Consider the following 18957-nt stretch of genomic DNA (forward strand, 5'->3'; position numbering starts at 1 on the left):
GCACACCCTCTAAGTGGTTTACAATAATATAAAATAAAGCGTTGAAATGATAAGTAAAAGCAGGCAGTATAACAAAATTAAAGTTGATTTAACATTAACAGGAGCTTTAAAAAAAACACAGCACATATAACTTTTACAGGTCCCTGGCTAGGCTTTCATGAATAAAAAAAGTTTCACGTAGGCATCAAAAACAGTACAGCGAAGGCACCTGTATGATGTCGATAGGCAGGGAGTTCCAAAGATCGATTTCTTACAAAGGGGGAATGGGTTTTATTTGACACCTGTAGCAGCGACAGTACCGCAGATCAAAGGAGTCGAGCGGGCATATCTGGGATAAGGTAAACACATGGAGACTCAAGGAATTGCTGCATTGAACTCAGCCTTGTCTTCTCTAGCCTAAAGCATTTCCCAGGATCTAAGGCAGAGGGTCCATCCCACTCTCTTCCCTCCCACTGACCCTTTTAATGGGTGCTAGTATCAAGCAGCATCTTAAAAAGCACAGACATCACCTTGCCAACAAAGGTCCATATAGTAAAAGCTATGGTTTCCCCAGTAGTGATGTGTGGAAGTGAGAGCTGGACCATAAAGAAGGCTGATCGCCGAAGAATGGATGCTTTTGAATTATGGTGCTGGAGGAGACTCTGGAGAGTCCCATGGACTGCAAGAAGATCAAACCGATCCATTCTGAAGGAAATCAGCCCTGAGTGCTCACTGGAAGGACAGATCCTGAAGCTGAGGCTCCAATACTTTGGCCACCTCATGAGAAGAGAAGACTCCCTGGAAAAGACCCTGATGCTGGGAAAGATGGAGGGAACAAGGAGAAGGGGACGACAGAGGACGAGATGGTTGGACAGTGTTCTCGAAGCTACCAGCATGAGTTTGACCAAACTGCGGGAGGCAGTGGAAGACAGGAGTGCCTGGCATGCTCTGGTCCATGGGATTACCAAGAGTCGGACACGGCTAAATGACTAAACAACAACAACAATCAGGGAGCTTTTGCATGGAAACCCTGTGTTCTGCTACTCAGCTGTGACTCGTCCCTCTTTGTTGCAGCAAATGCACGACAAGCACAAATGTTTCTGCCACGTGTGTGAGTGAGTTGGCTCTCGGACCAGCTTTGCACACTGCAAAATCCCTACGTGGAAAGTGCCTAAAACCTGCAGCCAGAACCCATCACGTCTAAAAATTGTCACATGCACTTTTTGAAGGAAGAGCTGAACAGAGCTTGAACTGTCTGGTAGATAAATGAACTGAAAGCAAACGGAACAGTGCATTTATCCAAGCGGCACTGCCTGTCATGCTGCATGCAGTGAAAGTCTATAGACGAGATTGTCAGATCTGCACAAATTCAAACTCAAAAGTGGGCATTTTTGTGGCCACTGAAGTTTCAAAATCAGGCTGGTTTAACACCGTCAAGCTGACCTAAGCCAGGCATGTCCAAAGTCCATTTCAGGGGCATAATCTGGCCCGCTGGTCCATTTAATCTGTTCCCCTTGGCAGTATATGTCCTGGAATAAAATCCTTTAAAAAAGCTCAGCAGCATTGGTCGGCCCTCATGTATGTTCACTTCATCAAATCTGGCCCTCTATGGAAAAGTTTGGGCACCCCTGGCCTAAGCAAACCAGCTTAGAAACTGCATTGCATGAGAGATTCCCTCCTTTTGGCTATCTCTTAAAATGCTTTACACGTAAGGTATTCAAATGCTCTTTTACGTTTCTGTCATCCAAACAAAGGAAGTGGGTGGGCCACAGTTCTGAATCCACACTGTATATTTAAAAGCACATTCAATGCATATGGCTCGAAGAATCCTGGGAACTATAGTTCACCTCTTCACAAAGCTACAGTTCCCAGCACCCTTAGCAAGCTTCACTTCCCAGGGAGAGTCTGCTGTGTAGCTCACTGGGCCAGTCACCGCCTCTCAGCCTAACCAACCTCACAAGGGTGTTGTGTTGATGCAATTAGAAGGGGGAGGACTGTTTATGCCACCTCAAGCTCCTAGGAGGAAAAAAGATGGGATACACAAGCACACACACACACAGTATAAAAGATAATAATAATTTTAAGGGAGGGCGTTCCATTGCATAAGCAGAAATCCTTGTGTTGGATTCTATCCTTGAATATATTTCACTGTATGATCACAGGATGGGACGCGGGTGGCGCTGTGGGTTAAACCACAGAGACTAGGACTTGCCAATCAGAAGGTCAGTGGTTCAAATCCCCACGGCGAGGTGAGCTCCTGTTGCTCGGTCCCAGTTCCTGCCAACCTAGCAGTTCGAAAGCACATCAAAGTGCAAGTAGATAAATAGGTACCACTCCGGCGGGAAGGTAAACGGCGTTTCCGTGCGCTGCTCTGGTTCGCCAGAAGCGGCTTAGTCATGCTGGCCACATGACCTGGAAGCTGTATGCCGGCTCCCTCGGCCAATAAAGCGAGATGAGCGCCGCAACCCTAAAGTCAGTCACGACTGGACCTAATGGTCAGGGGTCCCTTTACGTTTATGATCTCAGGGTGCTATATGGCGTATCATATAATCACAGAATTGTAGAGTTCAAAGGGAGCCCAAAGGTCATCTAGTCCAACCCCCTGCAATGCAGGAATCACAACTATAAAGAATCCCTGGCAGGAAGCCATTGAACCTCTGCTCAAATGCCTCCAACGAAGGAGAATCCACCACCGTCTGCTCTGCTCTTGCCATCAGAAAGTCCTTCCAAACATCAGAGCACACTCTTTTCCCTGTTTGCTTTGTTTCGGTTTTGATCTGCCTTTTGTTGCTGTTGTCCTCTGCTCCGGGTTCCAGAGAGAACTGTACGCAGATGGAAGTGATGGCCAGTTGGTGAAGGGCCCTGGGTGAGAGGCAGGGAAGGGGAGATGCCCCCAGGGTGAGAAGCTTGGGGAAGAAAGGGATGCTCCCAGGTGAGAGCTGGGAGAGCCAGTGTGGTGCAGTGGTTAAGAGTGGTGGACTCGTAATCTGGTGAACTGGGTTCGCTTCCCCACTCCTCCACATGCAGCTGCTGGGTGACCTTGGGCCAGTCACACATCTCTGAAGTCTCTCAGCCCCACTCACCTCACAGAATGTTTGTTGTGGGGGAGGAAGGGAAAGGAGAATGTTAGCCGCTTTGAGACTCCTTCAGGTAGTGATAAAGCGAGATATCAAATTCAAACTCCTCCTCCTCCTCCTCTTCTTCTTCTTCTTTCTTTTTCTGTTTGGGGCAAAAGTTGAGATATACCTGTGAAAGAAGACTTTCCTTCCTTCCTTCCTTCCTTCCTTCCTTCCTTCCTTCCTTCCTTCCTTCCTTCCTTCCTTCCTTTCTTTCTTTCTTTCTTTCTTTCTTTCTTTCTTTCTTTCTTTCTTTCTTTCAATGGCTTTGTCCTTAGCTCAATTTGTTACACACACAAACACACACACACACACACACATATATATATATATATGAAATATTAGAGCACATTGATGCCCCGTTTCTAAAGCTGCCAAAAGATCAATACCAAACGCAGTTTAGCATTAATGGAAATAACAGGGTTACCGAAGGGATTAACAATGGGCTGGCTTTGTTTTCCCCTCTCCTTTGCTTTGTTCTCTCACTCTGCATGTGTTTGTGGGTGGGTGTCTATGTATGAGAGAGAGGAGGGGAATCCATTTACCTCCCCCTTGCCTTGACCTTCCAGAACAACGCTTGGGAGGTGCTCTCAAACGCACCACCCACACCTTTTGAAAAGCGTGGGCCGTCCATTATCCGCCATCCCATAAAACCTTGCATGCTGCCAGTGCTGGCCCTTCCCTGTCCACCCACATGCGTACCCACCCTGCTGCACCTGCCCCCTCCCCCGCTTCAATTCAGCCACTTCCTCTCCTTTCTATATGCACATCATCATCCTATTGATAATTCACCTTGAGAGAGACACAATAACAATGAGAGGAAAATTCATCTTCTGCAGAGAAGGCATCTGTATGGCGGAGAAAGAAAGGGAGGAGAGGGAAAATGATAGAATCGTAGAGTGGGAAGGGGCTGTGAGGGTCATCTAGGGGCACCTCTGCAATGCAGGAGTCTTTCTCCCAGTGTTGGACTCGAACTCAGGACAATCTCAGGCCTCTACTCACTGAGCTATCCAAGGTCTGCTTCCAACACCTTGGAACTCCAAGATGCTGTCAAGTCCCCAGTTTACATGTACAGTGGTTGTTGTTGTTTAATCGTTTAGTCGTGTCCGCCTCTTCGTGACCCCCCGGACCAGAGCATGCCAGGCACTCCTGTCTTCCACTGCCTCCCGCAGTTTGGTCAAACTCATGCTGGTAGCTTCGAGAACACTGTCCAACCATCTTGTCCTCTGCCATCCCCTTCTCCTTGTGCCCTCCATCTTTTCCAACATCAGGGTCTTCTCCAGGGAGTCTTCGCTTCTCATGAAGTGGCCAAAGTCTTGGAACCTCAGCTTCAGGATCTGTCCTTCCAGTGAGCACTGATTTCCTTAAGAATGGATACGTTTGATCTTCTTGCAGTCCATGGGACTCTCAAGAGTCTCCTCCAGCACCAGAATTCAAAAGCATCAATTCTTCGGCGATCAGCCTTCTTTATGGTCCAATGGTACCTCGGGTTAAGAACTTAACCTGAAACTGTTCTTTTTTTAAAAAAAAAATATTTTTTATTAAGAATTTAAACAAAACATATTGTCTTAAAACATATCATCTTTGATTTCCCCCCCTTCCCCCCCTCCCCATAAAATAACCCCCTCCCCTCCCCCCTCACTTCCCTCAGTTCCAATCTCTGATTTCCCTACAAATGCTATCCTCTGCATGTTACAAAACTATATAGATCCTTAATTTATCTGACTGATTATTGTCAATAAAAAGTTTGTGAGTGTTTATTCAAAACCTGCCAAGGAGTCCAGTTCACTTTGTTGTTTCTTTAAGTACTTTGTAAAAGGTTCCCATTCATCTTTGAAATCACAGTTATCTTGTCTCATAGTTTATGTGTCAATTTTGCCAATTCTGCATGGTCCATCAATTTCTCTTGCCATAGTTCTTTAGTTGGGATTTCCTCGTTCTTCCATCCTTGTGCTATTAAGACTCTTGCCGTCGTTGTCACATACATGAAGATATTTTTCAACTTCCTTGGCAGGTCTTTTCCTACAATCTCAAACAGAAATGCTTCAGGTTTCTTAACAAATGCTAGATGGAACATTTTCTTCAATTCATTATATATCATTTCCCAAAACTTTTTAATTTCATTACACTCCCACCACATATGGTAAAATGTCCCCTCCTTTTCCTTACATTTCCCACACATATTTGAACTGGTTTTACACATTCTTCCTAACTGCACTGGTGTCATATACATCATCTTCATATAATTTTCTTTCAACAAAGAGCAATCTGTGAATTTTAAGTCAATTTTCCATAGCTTTTCCCAGTCTTCCAACATAATATTATGACCTATATCTTGTGCCCATTTAATCATAACTGATTTTACCTCTTCAACTTTCATCTCCCAGAAACTGTTCTTAACCTGATGTACCACTTTAGCTAATGGGGCCTCCCGCTGCTGCCGCCCCACAATTTCTGTTCTCATCCTGAAGCAAAGTTCTTAACCGGAGGTACTATTTCTGGGTTAGTGGAGTCTGTAACCTGAAGTGTCTGTAACCTGAAGCATCTGTATTGATGCATATCAAAAAATGAGACCAAATAGCATAAAAATAATCTGATTTAGATTCTCCCCTAGTTACTTTTCTTTGTTATGTGAGATGCTCAGAAAGAGCTGTATCCCAGACTCACCCAAGCCAATAATCAATCAAGGGAGGTGAGCAAGATTTCCATTGACAAGCTATTGACATTCTTGCTGCCATTAGAAATGGAAAGATCAGCATCTTATGAGATACTCTGGGATTAGAATTGCTTTCTATTGAAATCAAGGCAAAGGCTGGATCTGGTGTTAGTGATTGATCTGTGATTTGAGAGGTACTGATAGAAAACCTTTATCCGAAAACTATATAAAACTTCACATTCCCACCACATATGCATATATGTTCCAATAGCAAATTGCCAGTATAGCGGAGAGATATTTGATTTAGAAAAGGTGTACCAAGTTGGACCATAAAGAAGGCTGATCGCCGAAGAATGGATGCTTTTGAATTATGGTGCTGGAGGAGACTCTTGAGAGTCCCATGGACTGCAAGAAAATCAAACCTCTCCATTCTGAAGGAAATCAGCCCTGAATGCTCACGGGAAGGACAGATCCTGAAGCTGAGGCTCCAATACTTTGGCCACCTCATGAGAAGAGAAGACTCCCTGGAAAAGACCCTGATGCTGGGAAAGATGGAGGGCACAAGGAGAAGGGGAGGACAGAGGACGAGGTGGTGGGACAGTGTTCTCGAAGCTACCAGCATGAGTTTGACCAAACTGCAGGAGGCAGTGGAAGACAGGAGTGCCTGGCGTGCTCTGGTCCATGGGGTCACGAAGAGTCAGACACGACTTAACGACTAAACAACAACAACAAAACACCGGCCTCCAATACAGCCTAAGTATCTTTTTTAGAGTGGATTCTTGAATCCTAGAAGATATAGTTTTTAATGGAGCATTTGCCCAAATAGATTGATTGAATTTATGTCAATCTGTCATTTAGATTCACCCTCCCATGATATCTTAAAACCCTGCAAGGAGCCCATTGCCTGGCTTCTTAGCTATTTGTAAATTCTGGACACCAAGCCTTTAGCATTCAGAGATATTTGAGCAATTAAGGATTCAAAAGTAGTTAGAGAACATAAGCAACCCCCTTTATGTGCTAGCGATTTAGCAAATGTAGTCGTTCGAATTAACTGAATCCATATTCATGTTTCTTTTTTTTTTCATTTAGGGCAGTCGTGGAAATAGGATGAGTATTAGGAGGAATATCCTTAATTCTATAAAAGTATTAAGTCTCTGAACCATTACAGAGGAGAGTAATTTAGCATCTATAGGGTGGTATGACCCCATCCCCGGAGAATCACTATTTGGTTTGGGCAGTAACACAATTCTTGAAGATTTCCATGAGGAATGGATCACAACCCCAGCCAGAATACTGTTAAATGGTAAAGTCAAATAGGGCAATAAATCATCACAAAAGGCCTTATAAAAATCCCCAGGAAATCCATCTGGCCCCAGAAGTTTGCCCTTTTTAGAATCCCCTCATAGAATCATAGAGCTGTAGAGTTGGAAGGGACCCCAGTGGTCATCTAGTCCAACCCCCCTCAATACCAAAATCTCAGCTGAAGTATCACAGATTTCCTCCTCAGGGATAGCCCTGTTCAAAAAGTTCCTATGATCATCTGTGAAGATTGGAATAGCAGTCTGAGCAATGTATGAGTAGATAGCCTCTGGAGATGGTGAATAATAGGAATATAAAGTAAAGGGAGCCTGACTGTTAGGTCCAGTCATGGACAACTCTGGGGTTGCGGCGCTCATCTCGCTTTACTGACCGAGGGAGCCAGCATACAGCTTCCGGGTCATGTGGCCAGCATGACTAAGCCACTTCTGGCGAAACCAGAGCAGTGCATGGAAATGCCATTTACCTTCCCGCCGGAGTGGTACCTATTTATCTATTTGCACTGCATGCTTTCAAACTGCTAGGTTGGCAGGAGCAGGGACCGAGCAACGGGAACTCACCCCATTGTGGGGATTCGAACCGCCAACCTTCTGATTGGCAAGTCCTAGGCTCTGTGGTTTAACCCACAGTGCCACCCACGTCCCTCAATAGGAATATAGGTTGTGGTGGGGGTTTTTTGAAAGCGTATATAAATTCTTTGCTAATTGAAGGAGCGTCATAGATCAAAGCACCTTGAGATGATCGGATACAATGAATTAAATTCCTCCGTTTCTTCAAGGCATGAGTTAGCAACCCAGGTGCCTTATTGCCAAACTCATTGTAACCACTTCTTGTGTACACCAGGGTCCGAAGTATGTTGCCTGTCTCTAAAGTTGGCAATTCTGCTTTTTTAGCTTGCAGGCATCTAAAGACAGAGTACTGGCAATTTTGTGCACATTTTCTTTCCAGGTTTTTTGAGGAACCTAAATGGTACAGCCCTGCATGCAGAAGGTCCCAGGTTCCATCCCTGGCAGAGGAGACAGATCCCTGCTTAAAACCCAGCACAGCCGCCTCCAGTCACCCAGGTAATCCTTAGCTAGAAGGGCCAATGGCCTAACTCAGTACCAGGCAGCTTCCTCTCTTCAGGGATGCTGCAAGTTTCTGCATCGTAGAACCCGCATTGAGCAAGGAAGCTGAACCTAGATGCTCTCCGTGGCTCCTTTCCGCTTGCCAATCCATTGAGTTCAACTCAGCAGGCAGAGATCACCCTCCCTCCACGCTCGTGGACACAATGCAACATGATACAGTGCCCCCAAATCTCCCTCTTGTTATCCCCCCCCCTGCAAACTTCTAGCGTCCCTGATTTCCAAACCTGTTTTCCATTTTGAGTGCCTCCTGTTGAAAAGGCACAAAAGGGGCCGCTTTTTTGTCGTTAGCCTGCCTGATAAGGCCCTTTCTGCCTTCAAATGAGGGCATTCAGCTGAAATGAAATCCTCGCTCTCCAAGGCTCCCATCTCAGGCTAGATCATGAATAGGTCCTGAGTTTGGGCCTTTGATTCCCTTTGTGCGTGCGTGCAATTACAGGAAGGCAGAAGTGCCGGTGTTGAGCTACAGAGAGCTGATTGCACTCACGTCAGGCAATCAGGTAACAAAACATGAGATCTGATCAGCTGCGCCCACCAAGCTCTGGAGCAGCCTGCAGGGAAGAGTTTTGAGAGCCCCTGGAGCTTCGAGTTTGGTTATGAAAACCAGAGGTACTCCATTTTGTACTCCTAACCTAGAAACCCGCCATCTTCTCTGATCAGAAAAGAGCTGGATCAGCTCAACTGAAACCAGCATTCAGTGCACAACAACAGCCAGCCAGGGGCATTTGGAAAACTCATAAGCAGGAAATGAAGAAGGGAGACACGTCCTGTTGTGGGCACTCAGCATCATCTGGCATTACGGCTAGAAGAATGAAAATTAGCTGGCATTTTCCCAGGCTAATATCTCAATCTGCCTGGTTTCTTAGACAGCCACATTTTTAATGGGCTCTGCTCCTGTGCCTTTGGTGATAACCTGAAGCGGAAAAGGTTTAGCAGATTGTACTTGGCTTCATGCCAGGAGAAGGGTCACTTGTTGAATTTATGGTGCTTCTCAACCTGCTGTTAAGGATACAGAAGCATGGAGAAGATTTAAAATAAAAAATGGCAACCCTGTTTAACGCTAGAGAGCCAGTGTGGTGTAGTGGTTAAGAGCGGTGGACTCGTAATCTGGTGAACCGGGTTCGCTTCCCCGCTCCTCCACATGCAGCAGCTGGGTGACTTTGTTTTTTTTATAATATATTTATTAGGGATTTTAGACATTATAATCACCAAACACTTAAAGAACCATCACCAACATACAATTAACAATAAGAAAGAAGAAAGAAAAAAAACAAAAAGTAAGAAAAAACAAATAAGATTACACCTTATACAAAAAAACATACCACAACAGAATAACCATATTTTCTTCACTTTTTGGACTTCCTCACATCTCTCGTTCCTGCGTTCCTAATTTATAAAACTTTAAACAGCAATTTATCATCATGTTTCAATGCTTATTTTGTAATTTTCCAATATTATATCTCTAACTTTAGATACTTTTGTATAGATCTTAAATACTTAATTTAGACATAATATTTATCCAGAATCTATCTTTTTCTCAAATTTCACTTATTCTCATATTCCTTTCAACTAGCTTGATGGTGCCGTGTTGTTTTCAGTCCTGCATCCTTCTTAACATTCATACAATTTACAGTATTTTTGTAAATAGTCCTTAAATTTCTTCCAATCCTCTTCTGCTGCTTCCTCTCCCAGGTCTCGGATTCTGCCAGTCATTTCTGCTAGTTCCATATAGTCTATCAGTTGCATCTGCCATTCTTCCAGCGTGGGCAAATCTTGGGTTTTCCAATGCTTAGTGATAAGTATCCTTGCTGCTGTTGTTGCATACATAAAGAATGTTCGGTCCTTCTTTAACACCCTCTGGCCAACAATGCCCAGAAGAAAGGCCTCTGGTTTCTTAGGGAAGGTATACTTAAATACCTTTTTCAACTCATTATAAATCATTTCCCAGAAAGCCTTAACTCTAGGGCAGGTCCACCAGAGGTGAAAGAACGTTCCTTCAGTTTCCTTACATTTCCAACATTTATTGTCAGGCAAATGATATATTTTTGCAAGCTTGACTGGGGTCATGTACCACCTATATATCATTTTCATAATATTTTCTTTCAAGGCATTACATGCCGTGAACTTCATACCGGTGGTCCATAACCTTTCCCAGTCAGCAAACATGATATTATACCCAATGTCCTGTGCCCATTTTATCATAGCTGATTTAACCGTTTCATCTTGTGTCTTCCATTTTAACAGCAAGTTGTACATTTTTGAAAGTACCTTAGTCTTAGGTTCTAACAGTTCTGTTTCTAACTTCGATTTTTCCACCTGGAATCCTATCTTTTTATCCAAATTAAAGACCTCTTTAATCTGAGCATAATGTAGCCAATCTCGCACTTTATCTTTTAATTTCTCCAAACTCTGCAGCCTCCAAGTATCTCCATCCTTTTCTAGTATTTCCCAATATTTCGGCCATTTGGCCTCCATACTGAGTCTTTTCCAGGCCTTGGCTTCCATTGGTGACAACCACCTTGGGGTTTTGTTTTCTAGTAAGTCTTTGTATTTTGTCCAGACATTAAACACTGCTTTCCTAACAATATGGTTCTTGAAGGCCTTATGGCTTTTAATCTTGTCATACCACAAATATGCATGCCTGCAGCTGGGTGACTTTGGGCCAGTCACACTTCTCTGAAGTCTCTCAGCCCCACTCACCTCACAGAGTGTTTGTTGTGGGGAAGGAAGGGAAAGGAGATTGTGAGCGGCTTTGAGACTCCTTAAGGGTAGTGATAAAGCGGGATATCAAATCCAAACTCTTCTTCTTCTAAATGAACTCTGAGGAGTTTTTGCCTCAAGTAGGATTCCTCCAGTGGCCCTTTGGGGACAGAAGGGAGAGCGGGAATCACTGCTTTCATTTAAAATCTGTTCAAAGTCCCATGGGTCAGTCTTAAGATAAAGATCTGTAGGATCTGAGCCTGCGGGACATTTAGTCTACCATTTAGTCTACATTTAGTGGTCTCACAGTGGCCACCTGAGCACTTCTGGGAAGCTGAAGTAGACAATGTACAGGAACAGGCTTTCAATTGATTTTTTTAAATAAAAACCCCCTGAAAAACCACCATTGAACTCAGCCACTTTCAAGAATGGTGCTGGGAGGGGTCTGCTTAACCCTCCCCTCTCCCACCATGTATTTATCAAAATCTCTATTTATCTATCTCTGGGTTGCTATTCTCCAACAGGTGGGAAATTGATCTGGAAAGCAGGGATTGTTTTGTGCAGCCCCCAGGCTGTTGTTAAGGGATACTGAAGCCAGCCATGGGAAAAGTTCACAGCACAAAAAGGGCGGCAGCGGCAGAATCGCATACATACACTCCATGGTTTGTTTAATTAATATTCATACTAATGGAATAGTGTCTGTGATTCACTCTGACATTTTGCTGGGACAATGGCAATTAAGCACCAAGGCTGAAGATGAAGAATAAGCAGTAATGGCAAAGTTAAGTTCTCAACTTGATCACAGTTAAAAGCTTGGGGGGGGGGTGTTTAAGAATTAGCATAGACTCTGGGCTGGTGAGAAAGGAAGTGGGAGTTAATTTAACATCATGTCACATAGTAACTCTTGTCATCTTTTTATATATGTATGAAAAACCATCTCCATTTTGCCAGTGCCAAATGGCAAGCCCCAGAACTGTTGAGGCGGTTTTCACAGCACTCCCAAGAAGTTTCTGTACCCATGAAGTATGCCTCTGAATAACCGTTGTTGGAGATCATGCATGGGAGAGGGCAATTCTACCTATCTCCTGCTTGTGGACTTCCAGGAAGCATGGCTAGGAGACAAGAAGCTTGACTAGACAGGCCTTTTGCCTAATCTATCAGGGCTCTTATGCTATGTCCTTACATCATTGCTTTCTTTGCAGCTTTAAAATTTTTGTCTCATTTATTTATTTACCTACCTGACTTATGGGGACATGGGTGGCGCTGTGGGTTAAACCACAGAGCCTAGGACTTGCCGATCAGAAGGTTGACAGTTCGAATCCCCATGACATGGTGAGCTCCCGTTGCTCGGTCCCTGCTCCTGCCAACTTAGCAGTTTGAAAGCACATCAAAGTTCTAGTAGATAAATAGGTGCCACTCTGGCGGGAAGGTAAATGGCATTTCCTTGCGCTGCTCTGGTTCGCCAGAAGCGGCTTAGTCATGCTGGCCACATGACCCGGAAGCTGTACACCAGCTCCCTCAGCCAATAAAGCAAGATGAGCGCTGCAACCCCAGAGTCGGCCATGACTGGACCTAATGGTCAGGGCTCCCTTTACCTTTACCTGACTTATACACCACTTTTCTGGATGTGATTGCCACTTCAAAGCAGCGTACGGAATCTCACAAGATACAATATTATCTGGTTGCCCACTACAGAAACAGGACGGTGGACTTGGTAGACCCACCTCTGGACTCAGTTCACAAGGTTCTGGTACTTTGGGAGGGCGAACTTTTCCTACCAGTTTCCCAATTTCTACTTGTTGGACTCTTGAATGCTGTTTCAGGACCATGGACAGCAGCCCAGTCCTGATAAGGAGAAAGAGCCAAGAGCCTGTTTCACAAACATAGGCAATCGGGACACACAGGAACACGGGGACAAAGGAATCTCTCCAGGGCTTCAGCCCGACCTGGGAATGATGGAGACTGAACCCAGAACAATTGAATGCAAAGCAAATGCTCCACTGCCGGGTTACGGCCCTTCCCATGGTTACACAACATCGTCTTTTAAAAGAATTGCAAAGGCTTTCATTGAATCCCTCTCATCCGCACAATGGGGAAAGCAGTTGCCAGAGTGATGTTTTGAAGTCTCCAAGAACTTGAGATCTAGACAGGGACATATCCAGAGGCAGAGGGCAGATTTGGAGCAGGAAGAGCAAAAGTGTGTATGGTATCACATTGCGATCTACAAAAGAATTGCAAAAAACAATTCTGTGCACTTATATAGCACAATGTAAGCATCAAAAGCACATTGTAGGAAGAGAGAAGCATAGTGGTCCATCTAATCAAGCATCCTGTTTTCACAGTGGCCAACCAGATGTCCCCAAGCAGGATTCAGACTGGGTTCAAACCACTTGTGATTCCCAGCAGAATCACAATATTCAGAGGAATATTCCTATCCGACAGTGGAGAGGAATCATAGCCACACTAGGATTAGTTCAACCATCCTTGCAGCAGCCTTGAAAGAAAGGCAGGGCCTAAAAGAATAACTGGTTACCATCCACCATTAGCCTTTCATATATTTGTTTCACTTTTGTGGTATTATTAGGTTTTCTGTGGTTGGCACCCATCTGTCTCTGGAGACAAAGTGTGCCTTTGAGGAAGAAGTCAAACCATTGGAGAATTTCAGTACCTGCTGTGGCTGTAGAGACTGATGCAGGAGAGACATGTTTAGTTGCAGCTGGGGCAGATGACGGTGTCCGCTTGTGCTGCTGCAGATGCACTATGGCTGTGCTGGTCCCAGGGGGAAGGTTACCGTTGGCGTAGTCAAAGTCCGGTCCTGGGTCACTAGCCTGGAGACAGTCCACAAGGAGCGGGGCGAGGTCCGAAGCAGGAAGCCGGGCGGGGACAGGGGCACTGGAGAGTCAGGTCTGGGTCCGGGCAGGAACAGGTACTCATCAACGACGTTGCTCCCGCAACCTGGGACCGGGCCGACTGGCCTTCATCTGTTCTGAGGCTAGGGGCGGCCTCGGCCCCCAGGAGACCCGCCTCTCTTGGCCTTAAGGCGAGCACTCCTCCTGGGAGAAACCAGTTCCCTTCGCCTCTCTGCCCTGAGCCTCTGCAGTTCAGGAGAGGCTGAAGGGTTACTGGGCCCAGGGGGAGACTCACCTGCAGGCACTGAGTCCTCAACCACCTCTGGAGCCAGAGTGGAATCACCTGGTGCCTCTCCTGAGGATCCGGCACAGGTGCAGGCGCTTCAGAATCAAGGCCCTGCCCCAGTTCAGCCGGCCCTGGAGGCGGGGACTCCTGTGCAGGCTGGGATTCCTCTGGTTCAGCCTCTGAATCGGAATCCCAGGCCATCACAATGGCGTTTCTTCTCTCTGTGCTCCTCCCAGCGGTTATTCATCTTTTGCTTACTGCTATGGACACACAATCTGTCTGTCTGTCTGTCTGTCTGTCTGTCTGTCTGTCTGTCTCCAGGTACTGTGGCCGTGTTCCCCACATGGCAGGGTTGATGTTGCCAGCCTTCATGTCCCATGTGCAGACATCTTTGTAACACAGAGTTGGTCTGCCAATGGCCCCGGTGCCTGAAGCCAGCCTCCATAGAGCCCATCCTTGGGGATCCTGCCATCTTCCATTCTGTAGACCTGACCAAGCCAGCATAGGTTAAAAGAAAAGAAAAGATAAAGGACCCTTGGATAGTTAAGTCCAGTCGCAGATGACCCTGGGGTTGCAGCACTTATCTCGCTTTCAGGTGGAGGGAGCCAGTGTTTGTCCACAGACAGTTTTCATGTGGCCAGCAGGACTAAACTGCATCTAGTGCAATGGAACACCATGTCGGAAGCCAAAGCGCATGGAAACGCCATTTTACCTTCCCACCGCAGTGGTACCTATTTATCTACTTGCACTGGCGTGCTTTCGAACTGCTAGGTTGGCAGGAGCTGGGACAGAACAATGGGAGCTCACCCCGTCGCGGGGATTCAAACCCCTGACCTTCTGATTGACAAGCCCAAGAAGCTCTGTGGTTTAGACCACAGTGCCACCCAAGCCGGCATAGACCTCTCTGAGACAGGAGTGTGCTGGGAATGTGGACTTGGGAGTGCACATCTCTGACGTAGTCCTGCCATGTGATGGCCAAAATCTTCTTGATGCAGTGCATGTGAAAGGCATTGAAGCATTGCTTCTGGTGGGTGTAAGTTGCCATCATCACACTACCATAATGTAGCATGCTCAACACGCAAGCCTGGTAGACCTTCATCTTGGCATTGATGGTTAGCATCTAGTATTATGGCTGCATATAGATAATGGCACCATATATAAAAACAATGAAATTGCTTTTGGTATCCAAAGCAGTTTTAAGCCTCTTATTGGCACAATGATTTCTGCTTGTGCATTGCAGCTTCTGCCCCCACCCCACCCCCTGTGAGCACCCTAAATCTGTTCTGGGGTTCCCCCAACTCTCCAAAGTGATTTTGAGAGAGTGCAAGCAGGAAAGGAAGGAAGTCTTGTTGATCAAGTGGTTAACCTTGAGCTGACAGGACGTGCTAGTTGGATATCGCCCCATGTGAATACTTACAAATCCGCAATCTATGCGCTAAACAATTTGCAGGAACGTGTTAGGGAAACAATATAGATACCTGGGAGGCAAATTGCTAGCCTTCGTTGCAAAAAACGGGTGGAAAAGAGTTGCTGCAAAAAGAGGTGCAAAAATATGTGGGAACAATCAAAGGATGGCAGGATTAGAAAGGTCTGGCATGTAATGCTAAAAAATAAAGTTACAGCCTTTAATAAAATAGCACAGGGGGTTGGTCGCATTATCCAATCATGAGAAAGTTGGCAGCCAGTTATGGACTATTGGAACAGAAATAAATCACCAGAATCCATTTAAGAGCAGGCTATACCAGTGCTTTAGAATTCCTCAGCGGAAAACTCTGTTGCTTATAAAATGATATTTGGGTTAGGGGTGGGTTTTTTGCTTTTCAGCACATGGAATAACTGCTTGTTTAATTCCCTTTTATTTTTTGTTTCTGGTTTTTCAACATCTGCTTCTTATTTGGGTAGCATATGTTTAAGGGTTGTTGTTGTTTTTAAACCAAATCATAATTGTTATTACTTGGCATACTTGCATTTGTATGTTTATAGCTAAACTTTAAAGAGATACCCTTAGCACCAATTTCAAAATCATGATTTTTCACAACAGCTCAGCTGCAACACCACTTAAAAAAAGAAGAAGAACTCACAGCAAATCAGATTTGAGCTTCCCAAGGAATTCAGTCTGGAGAGCCTCTGCAGCAGTTGGGTAAGAGTTTCCCCCAAAAGTTTAGTGCCCAGTGGATCCCGTGGGCCAACTAGAACCTGCTAGGATTCTTGCAAAAAAATCTGATCCACCACAACAATGTTATTGGGCAGCCAGGATACATAAGAGACAAGATTCATGAAATGTACTAAGATTGTTGTGCACCTACATTTGTATTGTACACTTAGCCAATGTGGTGGCTTCCAGATGTATTGGACTACAACTCCCATCATCCCTACCATTGGCTAGATTGTCCGGGGCTGATGGGAAGTGCAGTACACAACGTATGAATGGTACTACATTGGCCAACCCTGATGTAAGTTAATGACTTTTTTTCGAATGCCATGTACATGGGTAAGAATGCATGCTCATATCATTTAACAAAATTAGTAATGCTCTAACTGTTGAGAGGTCGTGGAGTCTTGCTTTATACATTTGCATTGGTGGGGCATGGAGAATTCAGGGAGAAAAGGTGGGCATGGAAGATCAAAGTTCGTCTATGCTTCTTTGTGATTAGGGAAACCAGATCAGGGGAGCCAACACAGGGCTCTCAAAAGATCATGGGACTCAGGGCCACCTTACCCATAGGCACTAGGGGTGCGGGGCACCCGGGCGCTGGGCTCTCAGGGGTGCCAGGTCAAGAGTTCGGGGCTGAGATTTGGAGTCCGGGGATTGGGAAGAGCTGACAGCCATTACCGAGCGAAGCCGAGCCTGTTGGAGTGCCGCAGCTCTCCTGCAAACCTGGGATTGGCAGGCTGTCGAGAGGGCTGCCCAGCGCACGCTGCTCACACAAAGCACCCAGCCTTGCTCAGTCGCCGCCGCCGCCGCCGCCTCGGGCTCTCCTGTTGGTGCTGAGGCGGCCGGCCAGGCCAGTTCTGCCATGCACACCTCCCCCGCCCACGCTAAAAAGCAACTCTGAGCAACCTGGGGGAGGGGGCACTGGGCAGATCTTTGCTTTTTTAAAATAATATTTATTAACAATTTAAACACTACAAAAAGTAAAAACAATACAATACAACACAAAAACACTACACAACACCAACACATTTAAACTAACAAAACAAAACAAAAATAAAAAACAATTTAAAACACATCAAATAGTTTCAGTATCTTATCTTTCATCACTGGGCAGATCTTTGCAACCCGGTGCCACATATGCTTAAGACAGCCTTGATTGGACTCCAGTTCCTATCAGCCCCTGTCAGCATTCCCAATGGTCAGGGATGAGCCCGGTGCTTTGGCGCTGCTCGCAGGGGCCAGGGCGCATGCTCCTTCTCAGCCACCCCCCAGCTGGAGGGCACTGTGAAAAGGACGTAGCAGCCCACAGCACCCTCCCTGCAAGCAGCGCCACTTGGAAAAGCAGCTCTGGGCCTGCAGGGGCCAGGGCGTATGCCTGTTGCATCCTTCTCAGCTGCCCTCCAGCTGAAGGGTGCTGTGAATGATGCAATGGGGCAGGGCGCTGTGATGGGGCAGGCCCCCCAAAAACTGTGCCTGGAGCGACAGTCCCCTAACCTGCCCCCATGCTACGCCAATGCTTTCACACACCTTTTCAAACACATGCATTTGGAGAGGAGAGAGAGAGAGAGAGAGAGAGAGAGAGAGAGAGAGAGAGAGAGAGGACTTGAAATACAGGACAAAACTGTATCAGTACAGGACACAGGACTTTTTTTCACCCAGAACTTGTAGCATACCGGCAGCTGTTTAGTGGCATGATGCCCAGAGCTGTGTGTCGGAGGCTTCAGGCTGCATGCTGCTCATGGCTTTGTGTCGGAGACCGTGGGGCAGCGTGTCGGAGGCAATTTTGTAAATGCAGCCACAGCAATGCTCAACAACTTTGGCTCCCCACTAAAAATTGCTCAACAACTTAGGGTTGTCCGTCAAAAAAAAAAGGTGGGATTTCCTGCACCTCTTTTTCTAGGAAAAAGCACTGACAGGACATGGCATTTTACATTGAAACACGGGACAACCCTGTATGATACAGGACAGTTGACAACCCTATGTGCAACTTCCATCAGTCTCCAACCAGCAGGTTGGTGGCAAGTGGAATCCAACAGTTTGAGGGCATCACAATGTCTCCCCATGGTGTTGGCTTGATGGAAAGATGGAGATAGATAGATAGATGATAGATAGATAGATAGATAGATAGATAGATAGATAGATAGATAGATAGATATAGATAGATGATAGAGATAGATAGATGATATAGATAGATAGATAGATAGATAGATAGATAGATAGATAGATAGATAGATAGATATAGATAGATGATAGATAGATAGATAGATAGATAGATAGATAGATAGATAGATAGATGATAGATAGATAGATAGATAGATAGATAGATAGATAGATAGATAGATAGATAGACTTTATTCGCATTAGCCAATGGCCATAGCAACATAGCCCGATGGAGAGATAGACCAATAGTCTGACTTGACACGAAGGCAGTTGATGGACTGGATGAATCCCAAGCCAGAATTAAGATTGCCTGAAGAAATATCAACAACCTCAGAGATGCAGATGACAGAACTTTGATGGCAGAAAGTGAGGAGGAATTAAAGAACCTCTTAATGGGGGCGAAAGAGGAGAGCACAAAATATGGTCTGAAGCTCAACATCAAAAAAAAGGAAGATCATGGCCACTGGTCCCATCACCTCCTGGCAAACAGAAGGGGAAGAAATGGAGGCAATGAGAGATTTTACTTTCTTGGGCTCCATGATCACTGCAGATGGTGACAGCAGTCACGAAATTAGAAGACGCCTGCTTCTTCAGAGAAAGATGATTACAAACCTA

General features: G+C 45.5%; 1 protein-coding gene across 1 annotated transcript in view; it reads right to left on the reverse strand.

Annotated features, from left to right (window-relative positions):
- LOC310847139 (immunoglobulin kappa light chain-like) overlaps window positions 1-4511 on the reverse strand; it is a 450671-nt gene extending 446160 nt beyond the window's left edge. The window contains exon 1 of the mRNA XM_083744705.1: window positions 4169-4511. The gene's annotated coding sequence lies outside the window, so the exon portion shown is untranslated. The remainder of the gene's footprint in view (window positions 1-4168) is intronic.
- Between the last annotated feature and the right edge of the window lie 14446 nt (window positions 4512-18957).

Source organism: Podarcis gaigeae (genome assembly GCF_964106915.1).
Source record: "Podarcis gaigeae genome assembly, chromosome: 6".
Lineage (NCBI taxonomy): Eukaryota > Metazoa > Chordata > Lepidosauria > Squamata > Lacertidae > Podarcis > Podarcis gaigeae.